This window comes from Ixodes scapularis, unplaced genomic scaffold (genome assembly GCF_016920785.2).
Source record: "Ixodes scapularis isolate PalLabHiFi unplaced genomic scaffold, ASM1692078v2 PGA_scaffold39__5_contigs__length_11793443, whole genome shotgun sequence".
NCBI classification, from domain to species: Eukaryota; Metazoa; Arthropoda; class Arachnida; order Ixodida; family Ixodidae; genus Ixodes; species Ixodes scapularis.
The window spans coordinates 9,320,573-9,342,120 of NW_024609867.1; the positions used below are offsets into that span (position 1 = coordinate 9,320,573).

Here is a 21,548-nt window from a genome sequence, read left to right on the forward strand (position 1 = left end):
GCGTCTGTTTTTCTTTTTCTTTTTTTTGGCTTCTGTTTACATTCTTAGACGGAACGGAGCAAGCGGAAAGCCCATGAAAACTGACATCTAAACCTTTCCCGACTCTTTTAGTACAACCCCAGCCGCGGCGTTTTGACGAGAAGGTAGGTTTTTGTCTGGTTTCTTCCAAAACAACACAGGAAAGCACGTCCCGCATGGGGATTTCCGCCCACAGCCCAAGCCGGAAGTGCGCCCGACGTGCCACCACCGCACCGTGACGTGGCAGAGCGGAGTTCGTGTATATTGAGACTTTTTAGCAGGAAAAGCGAAAATAGCATAGATATATTTTTCCTTTTAGTGCCAATTGGTTAACTTTTTGTCAGTTTACCAATTTCAATGTGTAGTTGGCATATTCGTCAGTCCTTTTTCTCTCGATATATGGGTAAGCTTGGATTTTTTTATCGCACATATTTTACAAGTAATTGTACTTTTTTTGTATTTAAGGGTAAGCAATTGCATTTCTATATTACGATGATGTATTGTTTCAGGACCTTGCCTTTAAGCAGGATAAAATCTCGACTACGGTAAGGTTAATATTATGCCAAGTGTCATTTCTTTTTGTATTCATTTTGGCGTTATTTATCGCAATAAATGATGCAATGTTTTGTATTTCAGTTGCATTACGAAGACATAGGGTTCTTCAGCGTGTACGTTTTCACTTCACTAATGATGGTAAGTTGAGAACCCAACTGTGCTAAGCTTAGGACTATCTCCAGAATATACCTGACCAGAACGCACTGAGTGAATATCTCACAAGATTGACTCGGAATCACAATTAACCTTTCCATGAAACATGGCGTAGCCTAAAACTAAATCGTCCTGAAGACACTGAACGACATCGTTCTCTAGTGGATGACTTGGAGTGTCTCATCTCCCGGAAGCATTATCCTGGCGGCAGCTTGAGAACTGCTTCAGGACCTAGCACGAAATCGGACAGCCTGAACAAGAGAGGCCGCTCACTCGAGGTTCAAATAGCGGCTCAACTACGGACAGGGCATTTTCCGCAGCCACCTTTGTATCGCAGTGTGTGTGTGTGCGTGTGTGTGCGTGCGTGTGCGTGCGTGTGCGTGCGTGTGCGTGCATGTGCGTGCGTGTGCGTGTGTGCGTGTGCGTGCGTGCGCGTGCGTGTGTGCGTGCGCGTGCGTGCGTGCGTGTGCGTGCGTGCGTGTGTGTGCGTGTGCGTGCGTGCGTGTGCGTGTGTGTATGTGTGTGTGTGGAGGGGGTGAGGGGGGGGGGGGGGGAAGGAGGGGGGGGGGGGGGGGCAACAGGATTGCTAGGCATACAAAATTGCTGTGCTGTCCCCAGTCCAGCCGCGACCCGAGCAAGCGGCCTTCCCCTCTAGGGCTTTTCCAATGAGTGTCAAGGCGTGGAGCAGCTCTTCGGAAGCCGCAGAATATCGCTCTCGGGAAATACAACAACTTTCGCGTCTTCTGTGAGTTTGGTGACGACTGTACATATGGCGGCAATCATAAAATGCCTCGAAAGCTATTGAAATCCCTGCGATACTCGCATCATAAAAGCGAATAGAAGGATACAGCATTTTATCATCGCTTTTGTCATTCCTTTGGCACGGGCCAACTATCGCTTACGCTTAAAGGGGCCCTACAATCATATTTAAGCGTGCACTTTTTTGCGGTTTCCACATTTCTTGAAGTTCGGGCGAGCCAGCGGGCACGGAGAGAGTAACTAAACATCAGTGCGTCATATTTTAACCGGACGACGCAGAAACTTCCTCCACCTACGGGGGCGACCCGCGGTGCCGAAAGCGCGCGATATGTGAAGTCTCTGGTCCTGGGCTTACTACTGGTCAGAGCCGCTAAAAGCTTCTTTTTAGTCGAAATACAAAATATAAGTGGCGCGAACCGTTTCGATTATTTATGGAAGTAGTTTTTGTTCAGTATTTTAGATCAGAAAATGCAGTTTATAAAGTACGGGAACAAGAGATAGGATGGATGGATGGATGGATGAATACGGCTGAGCCCTTTGGATCGGGCGGTAGCTTACGCCACCTAGCCATTTTGTTTTACCATTTAAGCTTAGAATATTTAAATGTGAAATCTATATTCACTCCGCAGTGCAAAGAAAGTGAGGCTATGAAACCCCCTTGCCATCAGTGGATAAGAAAATACCTAGTTTTCTCTCGATTTCTGCCACCATTCACTTAATCTTTGCTTGGTAATCTCTACAGTCTTGAAATCCACTCTCCCTTCGCTGTCTCTAAAACCCAATGACTTTATTAAATCTATGTTGTCTTCGGTAGGCATAGGGTGAAGCCCTTTACAGTAGAGTATCAAGTGCTCAGCCGTCTCCTCCTCCTCTCCACAAGCAGTGCACACTGTATCAATTTCCTGGTACTTCACTCTGTATGTTCTGGTTCGCAGAACACCCGTTCTTGCCTCAAACAGCAATGAGCTTCCCCTAGAATTGTCATAAATGCTTTCTTTGGCAATAACTCTTTTGTTTAATCTATAGCTTTCCAGAGCCGTCTTTGTCTGCATTCCCTCTAGCCACCAATCTCTTTCTGTGGCCTTAACTTTCTTCTTAACTGAGACTTGCTCTTCCGTATCTTCGCTATAGCCCAAAAACTTTCCTCTTAATTTCCTAGTGCGCTGTCTCCACTTTGTGTCTACACTCCTCATGTATAAATAGCTGAAAACCTTTCGTGCCCATTGCTCCCCGTCCATTTGCCTCAACCTATCCTCAAATTCTACCTTGCTCACCGCTTCCCTGCTCTCAAACGATGCCCATCCCATGTCTCCTTGTATTCCCTGGTTTGGCGTTTTGCAATGTGCCCCCAAAGCCAGTCTACCTACTCCGCGCTGTTTTATTTCTAGTCTCGCATGCACTTCGGATTTCATGCATAGCACTGCGTTTCCAAAAGTCAAGCCAGGCACCATGACCCCTTTCCAAATCTCTCTCACCACCTCATACCTGTTGTAATTCCAAAGTGCTCTATTTTTCATTACAGCTGCATTTCTGTTGCCCTTACCTATTATATACTTTTCATGGTCTCTGAGATATTCTGCACCATCACATATCCATACTCCTAGATACTTGTATTTACTAGCTCTCTCAACTGTAATATTCTGTATCTTCAGCCTCTCAACCTCATCCTCGTTAAAAATCATGACTGCCGATTTTTCGCTACTGAATTCTAAACCTAATTCCTCTCCTTCCCTACCACAGATGCTCATTAATTCCTGCAACTCTGTCCTGTTGTTAGCCATTAGTACAATATCATCCGCATACATCAATCCCGGCAAGGATTGCTGAATTTTTTGGCCTAGCTTACTGTAAGAAAGGTTGAACCCAAGCCCACTCTTCTCTAGTCTATCCTCCAATCCTCTCAGATACAACATAAACAGCAAAGGCGATAACGGGCACCCCTGCCTAAGTCCTCGTCTTATCTCTATTTTCCCTGTCGCCTTTCCTTCCCATGTTATAATCACCTTGTTATCTTTGTAAATGTTCCTTAATAGTGCTGTTAGTCCTTCATCTAGGTTTAAGTTCTCCATTATGTCCCACAGGTTTCTTTGGTTCACATTGTCATAGGCACCCTTGATATCCAGAAATGCCAGCCAGAGCTGTCTGTTTTCTTTTTGCGCTATTTCTATACACTGTGTTAGAGAAAATAAATTGTCCTCCAACCTTCTTTGTTTTCGAAACCCGTTCTGTAATTCGCCCAGTATGCCCTCGCAATCTACCCATTCCTCCAGTCTGTTCTTTATAATCTGCATTACCAACCTGTAAATAACCGGTGTCACGGTTATAGGACGATAATTCCTAATATCAGACTTATCTCCCTTTCCCTTGTATATCATACTCATCCTACTAAGCCTCCATTCATCTGGAATATTTCCTTTTGTTATCATGGTACTCACTACCTCCCTTAGTTTTGCCTTAGATTTAGGACCCAAATTCTTCACCAGCTTGATAGGGATACCATCTGTGCCTGTCGAGGTGCCACTAGGGACTCTTCGTTCCGCCTTTTCCCATTCTCTTTGTCCAAAATCCGCGATGTCACAAACTGGACTGCTACTTCCTTCGGTTCTCCTATCTTCCACATGTAACCGTTCCCGAAATTTCTCCTCCATCACTGCTCCTATATATTGTATCGCATCATCTCCCTCTAATTGATCTCCCTGATGCGAGAGTATGAACCTCTGTCTAGCTTGCGTTGTTTCACCGAGTGAGTTCAAGTGCTCCCAAAACTTCTTGGCAGCGTCATAACCCGTCAACATACCCGCCATCAAACGGTGGAAAAGGCGGCTGTAGGGGAGACCAAGAGATGGCGCCAGGAGCGCATCGTGATCTAGATAAGCGCGTGCGCCGCGAGACGCGGGGTACTTTTCGCCACTTGATGCTAGGGTAATAAACGTTGTGGGTCTGCTTCGTCTACCCTCGTCTGCTTCGTCTGCCCGGCTGGCGCGTCGCGCCCAGAGCACACAAGCTCTGAACATGGTGTCAGAAGTGGGATACACCTGCTCGTAGTCAGCGCTACCGCCATGCCGGACGAAGAAAAGAGCGTCCACCTCGGGGCCACGGGGCTTCAACCGCCGTCGCCGTTCGTCTTCACGAGCCCAGGCGAATGGACAACGTGAATTCAAACCTACGAGGACTGCGCCTTCGCCACCGGTCTACGTTCTGCAAGCGACGAAACGCAAGTAAGAACGTTGCTTTATTGCATGGGTCCGCAAGCTCGTACCGTACTAGCTTCGCTTGGCGTGCCAACCCCGGAGACGCAACCGTTTGCCGCCGTCAAGGAGAGGCTGACTCAACACTTCGTTCATCCGGCGAACGAAATTTACGAAAGCCGAAGATTTCACCGCAGGACTCAGCAGCCTGGGGAAACAGTCGACGCGTTTTTCACAGAGCTGCGAACCCTAATCAGACGCTGCAACTATAACAGCTCCGAGATAGAAGACCGCCTAGTGCGTGACAAGTTCGTAGTCGGCTTATTGGACGAGAAGCTATCGGACCAGCTGTGCCGTTCCACACGGCTCACCGCTGACGAAGCACTTTTACAAGCACGCCAGCACGAAGATGCTGAGAGGGAGCGCGCTTCTCGTTCGGCGCAAGCTGCAGCGGCCTTGAACGTCGACGCGACGAAGAAAAAGACTGCGTCATCCGCTCCGTCGTCGCGCGCACGTAACCGGCAGCAGCGTTTGGACAACGCAGTTTGTGGCAATTGTGGGCGTTCTGCGCATGACCGCAAGGACTGTCTAGCACGGAAGGCAACTTGCAATTTCTGTAAAAAGCAAGGTCATTTTGCAGAAGTTTGTCGCGCGAAGAAGCGCAAGGAGAAGTTGGGCTCCGTCGAACTCTGCTCTGTTCGTACGCAACGGGCAAGATACGTCGAAGTAAGCGTCAACGGCCACGTGACAAGGTTCAAGGTGGACTCGGGAGCAGACGTCACCGTCGTTCCGCCGTCGCTTCCAGGCGTTCCTCGCAAGCTCGACGCAGTAGAAGGAGAGCTTATCGGTCCGGGGAGCCAGCCACTGCCTGTTTTGGGCACTTTCCAAGCTAGTCTGGCGTGGAAGGACAAGCGCACCGTCCAACAGCTTTACGTCACGCGGGCTCAAACTACACCGCTTCTAGGGTTACCTGCGATAGAAGCTCTCGGCGTGGTCAAGTTTGTGAACACCACCTCCGCCGAGTCCGGAAAAACGGATGGACGTGTCCCGTCTTCCGACGCTCGTGTCAGCTGTGTTCCATCTTCTGACATCCATATCTTTAAAGGACTGGGCGAACTCCAAGAAAAGTACACCATTCGTCTGAAGTCAGGGGCTCAGCCGTACTCGTTGAGCGTTCCAAGACGAATACCGCTGCCGCTCTTCGACGTCGTCAAGAGAGAACTTGATGGCATGGAAGCTCAAGGTGTCATCAGAAGGGTTGACAAGCCGACAGCATGGTGCTCCGGACTTGTCGTCCCCAAGTCGTCGGGTGGGTACAGGCTGTGCGTCGACCTGACCAAGTTAAACCAAGTCATCGAGCGGGAGCGATACGTCCTGCCGACGGTTGACCAGATCCTGGGGCAGCTAGGCGACGCCAAAGTGTTTTCAAAACTCGACGCGACCTCCAGTTTCCACCAAATCAAGCTCAGCGACGCAAGCGAAGAATTAACGACGTTCATCACGCCGTTTGGTCGCTACTGCTACCGTCGTCTGCCATTTGGTCTGGCGTCTGCACCCGAATATTTTCACCGTCAAATGTCACGGGTCCTGGAGGGGTTGCCTGGCGTCGTGAATATGATCGACGATGTCCTTGTTTACGGTAGAGACCTTGAACAGCACGATCAACGCCTTGCTGAGGTACTCCGACGACTTGAGCAGGGTGTCGAACCGGAACCGAACCGTTATTTTTAGCCGAACCGGAACTGAACCGAACCGAAATATTCGCCGCCATCTTGGAACTGAACCGGAACTGAACCGTAAAAAAATATAACGGTAACCGGTTCAAAACGGTTCACAGGGATTGTTTTTTTATTACAAAATGAGTGTTCGACAAGTAAAAATTGGCAGCTGTATTTCTATGTAGTGATCAAATTGTCATATACTGAATTGCAATGCATGAAAAAATGTGGGTTTTCATGGCGCTTTTGTATTGGCACTATGATTAATTATGTACCAGGTGGTCACGTGACGTCATGGTGCCAAAATATGCTGCCAAATAAGTCACGTCAGGCGGCCTTGTGACGTAGTCGCGTGACTCACCGCGTCAAGTCGACGTAATAGTCCGTTGCAACTCAAGAATGTAGGGCGAGGGAAAGGAAGGCCGGGGAGGAGGAAGCAGGCGGAACGCTAGAGAGAGGAGGAGGTTTCCCCCTTTCTTCTCCAGCGTTCCGTCTGCTTCTTCCTCCCCGGCCTTCCTTACACTCGCGCTACATTCTTGAGTTGCAACGGACTATGGACGTATCAGTGTTGTTGACACCGTGAGGCGACATGCCATCAGGACTTCTCACCGCGAGTCACGTGACACAACGACGTACCCGATTGTCCTAGGTCCGAGTCGAGTACTCGGGTTCTTGACAATCAGCATCGCCAAACATTCGTGTTGGCTCGTGTTCAATCAAAGATGAGGATAGCTGAACTCTAACAGCTGCGGTATACAATTAGCGTCAGATCACATCGCCGCTTGTTCTAATACCGAGTTGAGGAGGCGAAAGCTATTTCTTTCCTTTATTTTTTCTGCGTCTGCCACTGAACGGAAAAAACTCATGGGTGTTTTTGCATGCTATCAACGTCAGGGATTAGCACTTCGTGGTATTTACTGAAAGTACAAAAATTGTTGCATGAACCATTTTACGTGTACACATCATCGAGGCAGCCAAACATGCTTTCGTTGTTCTGAACTGTCTCATGAAAGTTGTCCCCAAGAATAGAAGGATTGGAAGGACTAAATGTGGTTTCTCAATCTGACGATAAATAAAACTAGAAGTTTGTTCGGCAGGCATACCTGAAAAGAAAGACCCTAGTGGCCTTAAAAGCAGCCGTTCAATTTCTAGCAGTTTTGTTTAAACCTCGCAGTTTTTGGGTGAATAATAAAAGAAATGGAGGATTTACAAATGACACAAATATAATTGCCGAATTGGCACCCCCAAACGAAGGAGGGAGTCCATCAGAAATAAAAAGTATTATCTGGAGGAGCATCGTGAAATGAAAAGAGGGAAGGGGGGGGGGGGGGGGAGGGAGGGAGGGAGGGAGGGAGTTTGTAGTAAAGGTTCCTCTGGTCCGCATCTTGGACGCAGACCAGACAGCGTGATAGCACAAAACTACTTCGTTTGCAAAATCCCCCCTGCCAGAAAGCGCGTTTTCGTGGTGCCAGACGCACGGGCCATTCCTCACGACGCTGCACCAAGAAAAAAAAAATGTGTCTGAATAGGTTAGTTGCACTGAGCGCGAACCTTCTGCAGCGTGCATTGTGCACCACAAGATTTGATTTTCTCAGCAAAAACAAACCCCTGATGATGTCACGTGCAAACCATATTAAACAGTCCAGTTTTCTGGTTAAATGTGATGTTCTCAACACAATACTTGGTTTCACTTAAAGTGTGAGCGTAGCATGCAGAAGCTAAAAGAGCGAGCTCCGGACTTTCAGCGTTCTTGTCAAGAACGCGCGCTCCTGCAGTGCAAGCACTGGTCAGGACCACATTATCGCGCTTGTAGCATCGGCTGCATCTGGGCCTGAAGAGGCCCTGCAAAGAGTTTCGGGCCATTTCTTTTTATTTGCATCGCGTTCGCTCTAACTAGCGAGAAACTCTAACAACCACATTAAACATAAAATAAAAAAAATTTTTTTTGACGTATAACGTTTGGCGAAATAAGTTTGACGTATTTGACGTTTGGCGAAATAAGTTCATAATTTTGTTATCACAGCTCATAAGAAGTGCTTAGGTGTCCTCGAACTTTGTTCTTCAAGTGCCCTAGTCCATTGACATACGCCGATGGTTAAGTGGCTGTCGACCTACTGAGCCCGACCTATTGAAATATCGGGCTCCTAAATGTTTAGGACTTGGTTGGTTATGGTCTCTATTTCTCAAAGTTTTGACCCAGCCAGACAGAGTTCCGCCGAACGTGTTTACGTTTAAAACCCGCAACGCTATATATTTATTTTTGCAGTAAGGCGTCCTGTGTGGGATTATTTAGAAGAGTAACATTTTTATATCTCTTTCTGCACATTTCGTGTATTTGCCTTCAGATATTTAATGTGAGCATGCAGTCCTTTTCGGGGTAGCCCGCGACCCGGTGTTTCACACTGCCAAAGAACTAACAAAAAAGCGCAATCCGCAGACTCAACAGATGGCGTATTCTCAAATATTGTCCTCCCGTGTCGATCTCAAGCGGTTATGTGAACTTCATACAGTCAAATTTATTGATGACAATAAAAAGAAAAAAATATTTTATTGCTGTTTGAAGGCTTGACAGCATATATAAAGGGCCGATCCCCCTTTATATATGTACAGTCGGCCGCAAAATTTTGCGGGACATGGGAGCGTCAGCCAAACTGCATTGCCGCGCCGTCTCGTGGCCCGCTGCCTGGTGTCAAGACCCGCGCATTGCGCATGCGCGGTCTTTCATACTAGGAGGCTTGTCCTGTTCCCTGGCTTCCGTCCGACGCGCTCCCGATTACTGCGACCGGCGCAAGGTGCCGCTTCGCAACCGCTATGCATAGAGTTCCTGTATAGGTGGTATTCACTGAGCCTGCAGGTTCGATTTTGCCAGGGAGCGCCACCGTCGATCCGCCATCTTCGAGGTCTCGGTTTGACTGGCTTGGGTACGCTACGCGGTCGTCCGCTGCTAGTGTGTGCTAATTTCATATCGTTGAAGCTTCGTTGTACAGAAGAGAGAAGAAAAATTGATGTCGGGGGCGGGCCGTTTTGCTTGTTGCCGCCGAGTACTGTGTGTAAAGGCTGAACCGCATGTAAGCAATTTGGCGAGCAACGGGACGAGACGAGCGACAGCGACGAGGCAAGCGACGACGACCCGCTTCGCTGTCACTCGCGCGACGTGGCAAACCGCATGAAAGCGACGGGAGCGAGCGACCAAGGCGATAAGCGACCCTTTCTAGAAATCCAAAAACCGAGCGACGCGACGACCGACCGCGAGAAATCTCCGTCGCTCGCTGCCGACTCCCGTCGCTGTCGCCATCGCTCGCTAAATCGCTAAATGCGGTTCACCCTTCACTGTCACTCGTCGCGTAGCTCGGTTTTGGGATTTCTAGAAAACTTAGCGCTCATCCCCTTGGTCGTGTGCTCCCGTCGCTTTCATGCGGTTTGCCTCGTCGCGCGAGTGACCGAGCGGCAGCAAAGCGGGTCGCCGTCGCTTGTCTTCCCGCTCGCCAAATCGCTTACATGCGGTTTTTAAATCGCTTGGGCTAATGAAAAATGCGCCGCATTTTTCATAAGCTGCGCACTCTGTGAGCCGCACGGTATGTTTCTGCACAGGAACGAACACCGAAGGCACGACGTATGTACGACACAACGGCGATGGAGCAACACGGTTACACGGCCGTAGTACAGAAAATCCGCTAGAGAAAAACAATAAAGAAACTAGCAAAACAAAACAAAGAGTAATCACACCGTGCTACAAAAGCACCAAAGTAGAAAAATTAGTTCTTGCAAGAGCTACCGCCGTCGGCACGGCGGGCGACACGGAGCGCTTCATGGAGCCGAGGGAGCAACGCGGCCGCGGTAAACGAGTGCGATAGCGACGAAAACGAACTAAAACACACAAAAAATACTCCCACGGCGCTTCAAAAGCACCAAAGTATAAGAATAACCCCTAGTTTCGGTCAAAAAGACCCTTTAAAGTTGTAAAATACTGCTAAACCTCGCTCAAAAGGTCCGGCCAGATGGCATTCGCGATAGCAAGAGACCTCGAAGATGGCGACCGTGGTGGGCGATGCCAGCGAACCTAGCGAGTGACGTCAAGTGAATGTCACCTATATGCTACCTTCGGTAGCATTCCAGCGAAATGTTATCTGGGCTTCTAAACTCGTCATGCACAAAGTTGGGGCCGAAGTTGACGGAGCGCACCGATGGGCTCATCACGACGATGACTTCGCGCTTTTTGCGCCGACGTCCAATGGGCGCGCTCCGCGAACTTTCGGCTCATACTTTGTGTTTGACGAGTTTAGGGCCCTTAGAAAGTGCACCGCGACGCGAAGAGGGTTCAAGCGAGCTTGGCTGCCCGTCGCGCCGGCTGAAGCAGACTCGCTGCACAGCGGTTGCGAAGCGGCATCTTGCGCCGGTCGCAGTAATCGGGAGCGCGTCGGACGGAAGCCAGTGAACAGGACAATCCTCCTAGTATGAAAGGCCGCGCATGCGCAATGCGCTGGTCTTGACACCAGGCAGCAGGCCACGAGACGGCGCGGCAAGGCAGTTTGGCTGGCGCTCCCATGTCCCGCAAAATTTTGCGGCCGACTGTACATCATATGTACATCATAACTAAATGTATCCCCAAATTATCTGAAATATGCTCTGCAAATCTTTTCCGGAGGTTTTATCATCTATAGGCAAGTCTATAAGTTATTTGGGGGAACCTTAAGCAAATCTTTTATTTTGAAGCTGATTTAAATAACATATGTGTTCATGACACATATTCAATCTCTCAAGCATATTAAAGTATGTTGCTTCTTTTATTTGATGAACAAGAATTTTATGTGCCTGTGGGCTGGACGAAAACAAAGTACACAGTGGCGCTTGGCAGAACTATGGCGATTGCGCGCGCAAATCGTCAGAAAGTGACAAATTAAGCATCTGTAATGTCGAGCAGAGTATAAAACACTACTTTGTTTTATTTAACAAAAGTATAAAAAATAGCAAATGTGATGTTTATTTGCAAACTAAATTGACCGGCACCTTGATATGAACAATATTCAAGCGCCAAGAAATGTCGAAAATGTTCACTTCGGTGGGTGCTATTTTAAGTCAGATCTGATCTGAGTACGAGGGTCACTTTTTCTGCATGAATTTTCCTGCATCACTGCGCTGAGTGCAAACACTATTGGTCAGGAAAGCAGGCGTTCTGATTGCCGCTCAGTGTTCCTATAAAAGGTAGACTGAAAGGATTTGTCCTAAAACTTTCCTGGTATTTTGAAAATATTATGGCTTTTAGCTCAGTTGCGTCGTCATGATATATATTTTAAAACGTATTTTGTAAACTAGGTTTCGGTATATACAGGATAAGGCGAGAATATTACCATTTGAGAATTTTATGCACTGTAATTAATTCGTAAGTTCAAGAGCATAGTAAGATTCCACGTTTAATACTGCGACGAAAAGTTGTAACATTAACGCGCATTTTAGGCGACATACCAAACGGATAACCTATAGATTCAGGTAAAATAAATGCGACCGTGGTAGAAAAAAAAAAAAATAGACGTTGACGTATATATGTTAATCTAGGAGTCTTTTACTGTTTCATTTAAATTAAATAAGGCAATTTCATCGTTCTACGAATGATAAAAGCTATATAGATACTCGTTTCACTCTTGAGATAGTGCCTGTCGCCAAAAAAACGTGGAAAATATAGTCTCGATTTTGCGGTTCAAACCGGTTCGAACCGGTTCAAACCGGTTCGAACCGGTTCGAACCATTATTTTTTGCTCCCCGGAACTGAACCGGAGCCGAACCGAAAGCGCTGAACCCGAACCGGAACCGAACCGATAAAAATTTCGGTTCGACACCCTGGACTTGAGCAAGCCGGGGTAAGGCTCAACGAGCAGAAGTGTGAATTCCGGGTTCCCTCGGTCAAGTTCCTCGGAGTCGTCGTCGATGGAGATGGTATCTCGCCGGATCCCGACAAGCTTCGAGCCATTCGGGAGCTACCTCCGCCAACGGACGTTGCCGGCGTTCGCCGTTTACTGGGGATGGTGAACCACATTGGACGCTTCCTGCCGCACCTTTCGGACGTAACTGCCCCCATCCGTTCACTTCTCAACAAGTAAAGCGCATGGTCCTGGGGAGCAAGCCAAGATGACGCGTTCAAGCGGTTGAAGGCTATGCTGAGCTCGGAAACCTGCATGGCAAAGTACCATCCACGCTATCCTACGATACTTTCCGCAGATGCAAGCTCATTTGGCCTGGGAGCGGTACTGCTGCAAGATCAGCCGTCCGGAGCTCGTCGTGCTGTGGCCTTCGCTTCAAGGTCCTTGACTCCGACTGAAGCACGCTACAGTCAGACAGAAAAAGAAGCTCTCGCCGTGACCTGGGCTGTTCTTCGGTTCGACCAGTATCTGCGTGGGCTTAGTTTTACCGTGGAATCAGATCACCTGCCTCTCGTCGCCCTGCTGGGAAAAAAGGAGCTGGAGTTGCTGCCACCGCGAATTCAGCGAATGCGCATAAAGCTGATGCGCTACCAATTCGACGTTCGGCACGTACCAGGTAGACTTCTTGCCACGGCGGACACGCTGTCACGTGCCCCTTGCGATGTCCGGTCTTATTCTACAGTATTCTCGGTCGAAATTTTCGCTAGCGAGATATTTAAAGGTCTTCCACCTCCCCTCGCTAACAGGCTGGAAGAGGTTCGTCGTCGACAAGCTGAAGATGGAGAATGTTCTCTCGTCGTCCGCTACTGCCAAGAGGGATGGCCAGACAAGAGGAAGCTGCCTCCCAACTTGGTGCCGTATTGGAAAGAGAGAGGAAGGTTGACAGTCTCGGAGGACCTTTTTCTGCTAGACTGCCGCCTCGTTATTCCTGCTGCTCTGCGTAGCAACGTCCTGGCCCTTCTGCACGACGGCCATCAAGGACTTCGCCGCTGTAAGGAGAGAGCCAGAGAAAGCGTCTGGTGGCCTAACTGCGACAGCCACATCGAACATTTGGTCACCAGCTGTGACAAGTGTGCGGAAACAAGGGTTGTACACTCGGAGCCCTTGATGTCAACGCCTACACCAGATCGGCCATGGCAACGCCTAGCCATTGACTTGTTTCAGCTGAAAGGCCGTGATTATGTTCTCATGGTGGACTATTACTCTCGGTTTCCGGAAGTCGTCTCCTTGAGCTCTACGTCAGCCTCAGCGGTTATCGCGGCTATCAAGAGCTGCTTTTCCCGACATGGGATACCGGACGTTGTACGGACAGACAATGGTCCGCAGTTTGCTTCACAGGAATTCGCAAACTTTGCTCTGTCATACGTTTCGAGCATGAGACCAGTAGCCCTCGGTACCCGCAGAGTAATGGCGCAGTAGAGCGCATGGTGCGCACGGTGAAGGATCTTTTGTACAAGTCCGAATACCCATACCTAGCGCTTCTCACCTACCGGGAAACTCCGGGCGTCGCGGGAGTCTCTCCTGCCATGTTGCTGATGGGTCGGCGGTTACAGACGCGTCTTCCTGCTCTGCCGCAGCGACTCGCACCAGTTCAGCCAAGCCACGAGAGGTTCCGGGCTCAAGACTCCAGGAATAAGGTCCGGCAGGCGAGAGACTTCAATCGCCGGCACAACGCTCGCCCTCTTAATCCTCTCAAGCCAGGTGACAGCGTCTGGGTCACGGATGCCAGCTGTCAAGCACGCGTCCTGAGCCCTGCCCAACGACCACGGTCGTACGTCGTAGAGACTCCCAAGGGAATCCTACAGCGAAACCGCCGGCACCTGGTGCCCTTCTCGCCGACCGTTACTGCAAGGGAGTCTGTCGAGCTTCCTGCTGCCGAAGAGCCTCCAGGACAACCACCCGAAGAAGGTCAGCCTGGGGAGTTGCCCACTGCGGGCTGCTCTTCACCCTCTCTGGATCGTGCATCTTCCCCGCAAGGTGTTACAAGATCACGCTATGGACGTGCCATCAAGCCACCAAGACGGTTGGACCTGTAAACATCGCTTTCTTTCGAACTGTGTAACTAGAGTGCAGTAACGAGCTCCGGGGGGAGATGTAGGGGAGACCAAGAGATGGCGCCAGGAGCGCATCGTGATCTAGATAAGCGCGTGCGCCGCGAGACGCGGGGTACTTTTCGCCACTTGATGCTAGGGTAATAAACGTTGTGGGTCTGCTTCGTCTACCCTCGTCTGCTTCGTCTGCCCGGCTGGCGCGTCGCGCCCAGAGCACACAAGCTCTGAACAGCGGCACATACTAGAAAGGCGTAATGGGATCAGGCACCGACTAGCGGCGAACGTAGAAAGGTCTAGGATGTGCGCGGCGGCGCTGCGGTCGTATATGGGCTCGAGGATCCGACCGGTTCTGAGCCTTTCGATAGCCCTTGGGCTATCAATCCCGCCAAACCCTGCAAATATATAACAACGTGCACAGCCGACAGAAATACCTGTACCTGCGCCGTAAGAAATAATAAAAAAAATTACTTCAAGTGATTTTAAGAAATCAGTAAAATTTCCTTCCAAGTTCCAGCCCTGGAAAAACATGATTTTTAATAAGATTTAGACCAGGGGTGGCCAAGCTGCGGCTCTTCCCATGTTACAGTGCGGCTCGCGGCTCACTCCCCAACCTCCCCCACCCCCCTCCCCCGCCTCCCTGCCGGTCACACGAGCACGTCCGCCAAAAGGGAAATTGAACGTGTTTTAAATCGGAATGCAGGTTGCGGTTTGGTAGTTTTGTGCTACTGTCTTACGTACAATTGGACTGATTTTGACTCGGATAGACTGAAAGTAGTCCGAGTTTCGTTTAGTGCTGTTTACGAAAATCCCCCCCCCCCCCCCCCCCCCCACCCCGCTCTTGGAAGTTTCGTAGCTTTGTTTGCGGCTCTTAGGGCCTGGCCACCTCTGATATAGACCTTTCCAGCGGCAGTCTCGAACGAAGCTTTACAGCGCGCGTCCATGGTTTTGAGAGGGTACGTCAGTGTTGCCCGACAGCGCCGGGCTGTGTTCTTTCTAGTCAGTGGGCTGTGGCAGCCTACGTAGGCGCACTTCCGGACGCTGGTGGAGGCAAAATTGCCGCGTTCTATTTCTTATTTTGTGTTCTATGGCGAAGAGAATTTCTCGGGGCTTTTAAGAATGAATTGTACTATTTTTGGGAGCAAAAATAAAGAAATGAAATATTTTTTGATGAGTCCGTGCGCGACAGAAAAAATGCAATTGGAATATTTGTTTCATTTTATGTTGATCTTTGTTACGGCACCGTACACTCAGCCGTGTCAATCTACAAAAGTCTTAGCCGTCGAAAATATTGGACCACACAGTATATCCGAACTGCGTGAATATTAATGTCGAGAGTTGGGTTAGTTGGTAATCGTTGATCATAATGTAAAAACAGTGCAAACAAACACGGACGAAGGAGAAGAAACACGCAGACGGGACAAGCGCTGCCCGTCTGAGTGTTTCTTCTCCTTCGTCCGTGTTTGTTTGCGCTGTTCTTACATTAAGCGTGAATATTCCCCACCCACTACATGAAATTTAACGAGTCTCATCAATCGAACAACATATATTGTACATACCCCACGGTGCCACGTTATCCGAACAGGATTTGAGAAAGGTCTCAAATAACACAGCATGTCCAATACACAATGTCGACGATCGTCACTTCATGACAATCTGACGGAATCGGGCGTGTTTTGGGGAACATGTAAAAAAGAACCGCTTTTTTGCACAGCTTCGAAGCAAATGAACGAACGTGTCTATTCCGTCCCCACATTCCGGACCCGATTCTATCACTATTTGTCGCAAAGACCCGGAACGAAGCAAGGAAGGCTTTTCTGAGATTATCTCAACGGAAATAATCCTCCAAGAACGTCGAACTGCCTGCGTCGCGGGCTGCATGACGTTCGCTCTCTTCGTTCGCTTCCTGCGAAGGCCGAGCAGGCTACCCTGGTTCACACAGTGGAAGATAACACACAAAGGGTAAGCATCCTAAACAGGCAAATAAAGTTAAAAACTTCCAAGAAAAGCCGGCGAACTCCGAATGCACAATGCAGGTGGGGAACCACGCTGACCGGGTTTCCACAGCTCAGGCGGGTGGCAGACATTTCTGGCTGATAGGGGTGGCTCGGTTCGCAAAATGGCGGTGGCCAGAGAGCTCTTTCTGCAGCGTCCTTGTCTTAAAGCGCAATCATGTTCTCCTCCACTGGAGGTCCAATTCTCGTGATGCTCGCGGTTGTTGATGGTTGTACAGCCAATCACGAAAGAGCTTGTCGCGACAAAACGCGGTGCATAACGAAACAACACACATTGATATTTCGCATCGAGCAACAGCGGCGCCGGCAGCACTCGATGAGTACGAGTATAGGTAGTTTTCATCTGACGTCACCAGAACAGCCGCGCCCACACCGCGCCATTTTTTTGTTATTGCTAGCAGACGGCGCGCGCGACGCTTAGTAGCGCACGGAGCCACCGCAGCCCACTGCACGGAGCCGCCGGTTGCGAACACGATTGCACGTGGTTCCTCTTTTGCGATTGTGACCAGTTTTGACGCTGTCTTGTGGGTGCTGACGATGACTGCTTCGTGCTGGGTGCTCTATGGCCAACTCTAGGGCTTCGAGCTCCGGTTCCACCAGTTATCACGATGAACTCCAAGGAGAAGAACGCCGTCGCTACGAAGCGAAAATCGCGATGTGTGGTGGACTTGATCCGTTCACGTTGAAGGCTACAGACCTGAAAAAGGACTGGAAGCTGTGGCCTCAGCTTGATGCCGGCGACATCATCGACTACCTCGTAAGAAAGACAAGCTACTTGACCAGAAAAGAGATGAAAGCCTACAAGTCGTTGGAGGCTCAAAACTACCTAACCAGCGGCTGGGTGAAGGAGCCCTCTCTGAAGACCATCGGCGCCGACGCAGTCGTCGTTGTTTCCGAGGTAAGACACGCTAATTTACAGAAATAACATGTGATGTCTTTAATTAGTGAAAATTAAGACACTGTAGCACATCACTGCGTGCTCGAAAAATTAGTGCTTAATATTATTTCGTAATGTGTGCTACGTTATGGTTGTGTTTGCATGTGTCTCATCCTTTAAAACGTAGTTCGCCGCTATAAAAATAAAACATTGTCCAGTTCGAAAACCCCCCGCTGTTTGTGCTTGTTGCAGGTGAACCACTCCCAGAGCCTCTCGGCACCACCCCTCAAGGTCTGGTTGCTAATGAAGAAAGACGGCGAAGTGGTGATCGCCCACTGCACCTGCATGGCAGGACACGGCGAAGCATGCTCTCACGTCGCGGCAATTTTATTTTATTTCGAGGTAGGCCTTCAAATGAGGGATGAGGCATCATGCACGGACAGCAAGAGTGTGTGGCCACCAGCACATGTGAAGAGTCTCGTTTCCGTGCCCGTTGCAGACATAGATTTTTCCTCGTCTGTAATGAAAAAGAGGCGACTGAGCCACAAGGTTACCCCTCTTCCTCCGAAACAAGTACGTGTCAGGGCCCCAGCTCCAAGTGAAGACGAGTGGAAAGTCCTTTCCGACAATGTCACTAACTCTGGCCTTCGCCCAGCAGTAGCCGCTACTGATCCTAGATATAGTGACATGTATGTACCAAAGATCAGCAGCTGCACTGCATCTTATTTGCTACAGCTGTTTGATCCTAATGCCTGTGATCTGACCTGGGAGGAGTTGCAAGCAAAGACGGCAAGTCTGGCCGAGCTGCTCGAGATGGATGACTCAACCATTGTGGCCATCGAGCAGAAGACGCGTCGGCAAAGTGACAGTGTCCTTTGGTACAAATACCGAAGCGGCCGTGTCACGGCCTCCAACTTAAAGGGGTCATGAAACGCTTTTCCAACTTTTTCCTGTTTAGCTTTCCTCCTCAACTCATAAATCGCGCATTCCACCAAACAGTTCAAGAAGACGAAAAGGGGGAGTCCCCTCTTGCTCGCACTCTCGTTTGCGTAATCCCGGACACATCCATTCTCCCCATAGAAGATTAGCCCGTCGCTCAAAATTCAGACAAAAGTTGCTTTCCCCACCCCGTTCATTCCGAAGCTGACAGTGCCGTTGAAGCTACGTGCTCGTTGGGCCAGCCACAGTTTCGCCACGTGAGCGTGGCAAATGTGGCTGCAGAGAATGAAGTCAGGTGATGAAAGGGAGGCGGCTGATTGGTCCGACAAGCGCGTAGCTTCAACCACAATGTCAGCTTAGAGGTGAAGGGAACAAGTGAGGTCCGGTTGCGTGTGACGTCAGTTTGGACCCGATGACACGCTTTTGGGACCGCGGATGTATCACAGTGAAAAGGCAGAGAGGTTGCGAAGGGGAGGGGGTACGAAATAGTCCGCTCTGTTTTCAGATTTTCGCACTGAAAGTACAGTGGCTACAAGGAGAAGTGTGACGAGCGCCAAGCAGCTCCTATGGGAGGCCTTGAAGCCGTCAGGAAGGGATCCGCGTGGGGGCGCTCGCGCTCACTTACACGTCGCCGTCCAGCCGGAGGTCGCCCCGTCTCCGCAGACGCCAGCCGCTTTGATCGCCTTTCGATGCCGAAGTTGAGCTCGCTTTTAAACTATTCAGCCCCCGTGCTGGCTGTGTGCACTCATGCTTAGGAAGCAAAGCAGTTGTTTTGTGCCCGGGTGCACGACCGGTTACAAATCGTGCAAGAAGGAACTTTCTCTTTTTGGTGTGCCCAAGGATGAAAGCGCGTTTGCTCAATGGCAGCACGCGAAGAAGTATCTGAACCTTCGGCATGTTACATATACATTTCTACTGTGACTCAAGATAACATTTTGAAGTATTTTTTTTTTCATAATTTCCTTTTGCTTTACGTTGAGTTCGGACGGCGGAATTATTGCTTCAATAAAAAGTATGTTTTCATCCACTTTTGTGTTTACCTGACAACTAAAATAAAAATGAAACACTTTCTCGAAGGGTCGTTCGGTGGAAACGAACCTCTGTTCGTTCCTTCAATATTCTGTTACGTTTCTTCTCACTCGCAGTCAAGTTGATACCGTCTACTTCGACATGTCCAAAGCTTTTGACAGAGTAAATCATAAATTACGTTTGCATAAACTCTCTCTGTATGGTGTTTCTCCCCTACTTACCGAGTGGTTTCAGTCTTATCTTACTGATCGTAAAAGCAGTGTGCGAATTGGTGACTGTTTTTTTTTTACACATTTGTTCCTTCGTCCGGTGTCCCACAGGGGGCTAACCTGGGGCCACTTTTGTTTCTTATATTCATTATTCACGTTGTATAGTGCGTAAAGAACTCGCAGTTGTTGCTATCTGCAGATGATCTGAAGTTATCTTTGAATGTCCGATCAGTCGCTGACTTTGAACTTCTCCAGGACGATGTGTCACGAGTGCAGGAATGGTGTTCGTCAAACTTTTTGTTGATTAATCCCGATAAAACGAAAGTGCTATCAATGTGTAGAAGACGGGAGGCGATTTCTAACGACTATTTTATTGATTCTATTGTTATATTACGTGTGTCAGTGGTTCGTGACCTCGGTGTTTATTTCGACAGTCATCTCTCTTTTTCTCATCATGTCTCTCAGATTGTGGGTTCAACTATAAGGTTGCTGGGCGTGATCTCGCGACTAACCTGAGAGTTTTCAAACCCAATATGTATTATTCGATTATTTTCTAGCGTTATTCGTTCGCGGCTTGAGTTTGTAAGTGTTTTGTGGAATTGTATTACAATGACGGATGCTTTACAGACTGAAAATGTTCAGAAGAGGTTTATTAGAATTGTTTACGACCGACACTTTCAACGTAGGTGCTACTACGACTATGCCTACATACTCGGGAATCTCGGCTTACAAAAGTTATCAAGTCGAAGAACTGCGAGAGATTTACTACTGATGCACAAGATAATTCATGGCCAGATAGATAGCAGCTTGGTATGTTCTTCTAATTTTCATGTTCCGGTACGTTTCAGCCGACACGCATGCTTGTTTTATCCTGATTCACAGGAGAAGCTTTGTCCGACAACCCGTATGCAGCTCCGTTTTAATGAGACGCTTTTACAGATTACATCTCTTTTAAACGTGAACTGGAAATTTCACTCTACGATTCATAGTCATGTAGCGTTCCCTCATCTGTTTTGTTCACTGTATACGCATGTGCCTCATACCAAGACTGACTTCAGTCGTTTTGAGGCACGGAATAATAATGATAAAGAAATAAATAAATATAATTAATGCATCTCCAGGTTAAAGTTAGAAAAAAAAAAACAAAAAAAACAGGGGCAGACGCAACGCCGTCTGAAAATTCATCGGACACTATCACCCTATCACTACAAGGGCATATTTTTTTACGTGCTCACGCTCTACTCATAAGGTAAGGCAAAGAATAGCGGTCAGTGACTCTATTTATTCAAAATAGTACTGAGTGGCAAAATATTTGCAAATTTTACGTAGTCGAACACAATTCCACATGTTCCGAGCCGTCGACATTTGCCCGCAAGTCGTGATATTTCACAAATTCCTTTTCTTCAAAATTAGAAAATAATAGTTCCGACGTTCAGTTTTAGTTAACTACGTAAAAACGCTCCATTTCTATTATATGATGAGACATACGGAGGCGTAATAAAATAAAAACGCAGCCTTACAATGCTGCCTCTGCGCGCCGCTAACGTGTATACGTGCCGCAGCGCCATCTACTTTTTCCCTGGCGAAGTGCCATGCCTGAGCCGGCGCGCTCGCCACACTTCTCCTTGTAGCCACTGTACTGAAAGTCAGGCTTTTGACTTTCTACCCTTTTTCTTTTGGTCCACCGAACGATGTGCTATTAGTAAAATCCCAATCTAAAATGATTTATCCCAACCCAAATATCGTTTCATGGGCCCTTTAAGGTCCATTTGCCACACAAGTTTGGCAGATCCCTCGCAATCCCTCCTCGAGCGGATATGCTATCCTCAAAGGAACCGCTTTTCAACAGCAGCAACCAGGTACGGAATTCAAAATGAGCCGAAGGCCATTGCAGCTTACGAAGCACTCGCAACAGCGGGGCACGAGTGTGTCACTTTTAGGAGGCCTGGCCTTATGATTGCGAAGGGACGCCCGTTCCTTGCGGCCACACCCGCCCTTCTTGTTGAGTGCGCTTGCTGCGGGAAAGGCGTTGTGGAAGTCAAGTGCCCATACAAGCTGCGCGATATACCCCTCAAGTCTGCTGCAAAGGACCCAGAGAGTTGTGTAACACTCACGGACGACGAGC

At 48.8% G+C, this 21,548-nt stretch overlaps 1 long non-coding RNA gene across 1 annotated transcript in view; it reads left to right on the plus strand.

Moving 5' to 3' along the window:
• Positions 1 to 526: 526 nt before the first annotated feature.
• LOC121836993 overlaps positions 527 to 21,548 on the plus strand; it is a 42,266-nt gene continuing 21,244 nt past the window's right edge. The window contains exons 1-2 of the long non-coding RNA XR_006078056.1: positions 527 to 563; positions 655 to 711. This is a non-coding gene — a long non-coding RNA (uncharacterized LOC121836993). The remainder of the gene's footprint in view (positions 564 to 654; positions 712 to 21,548) is intronic.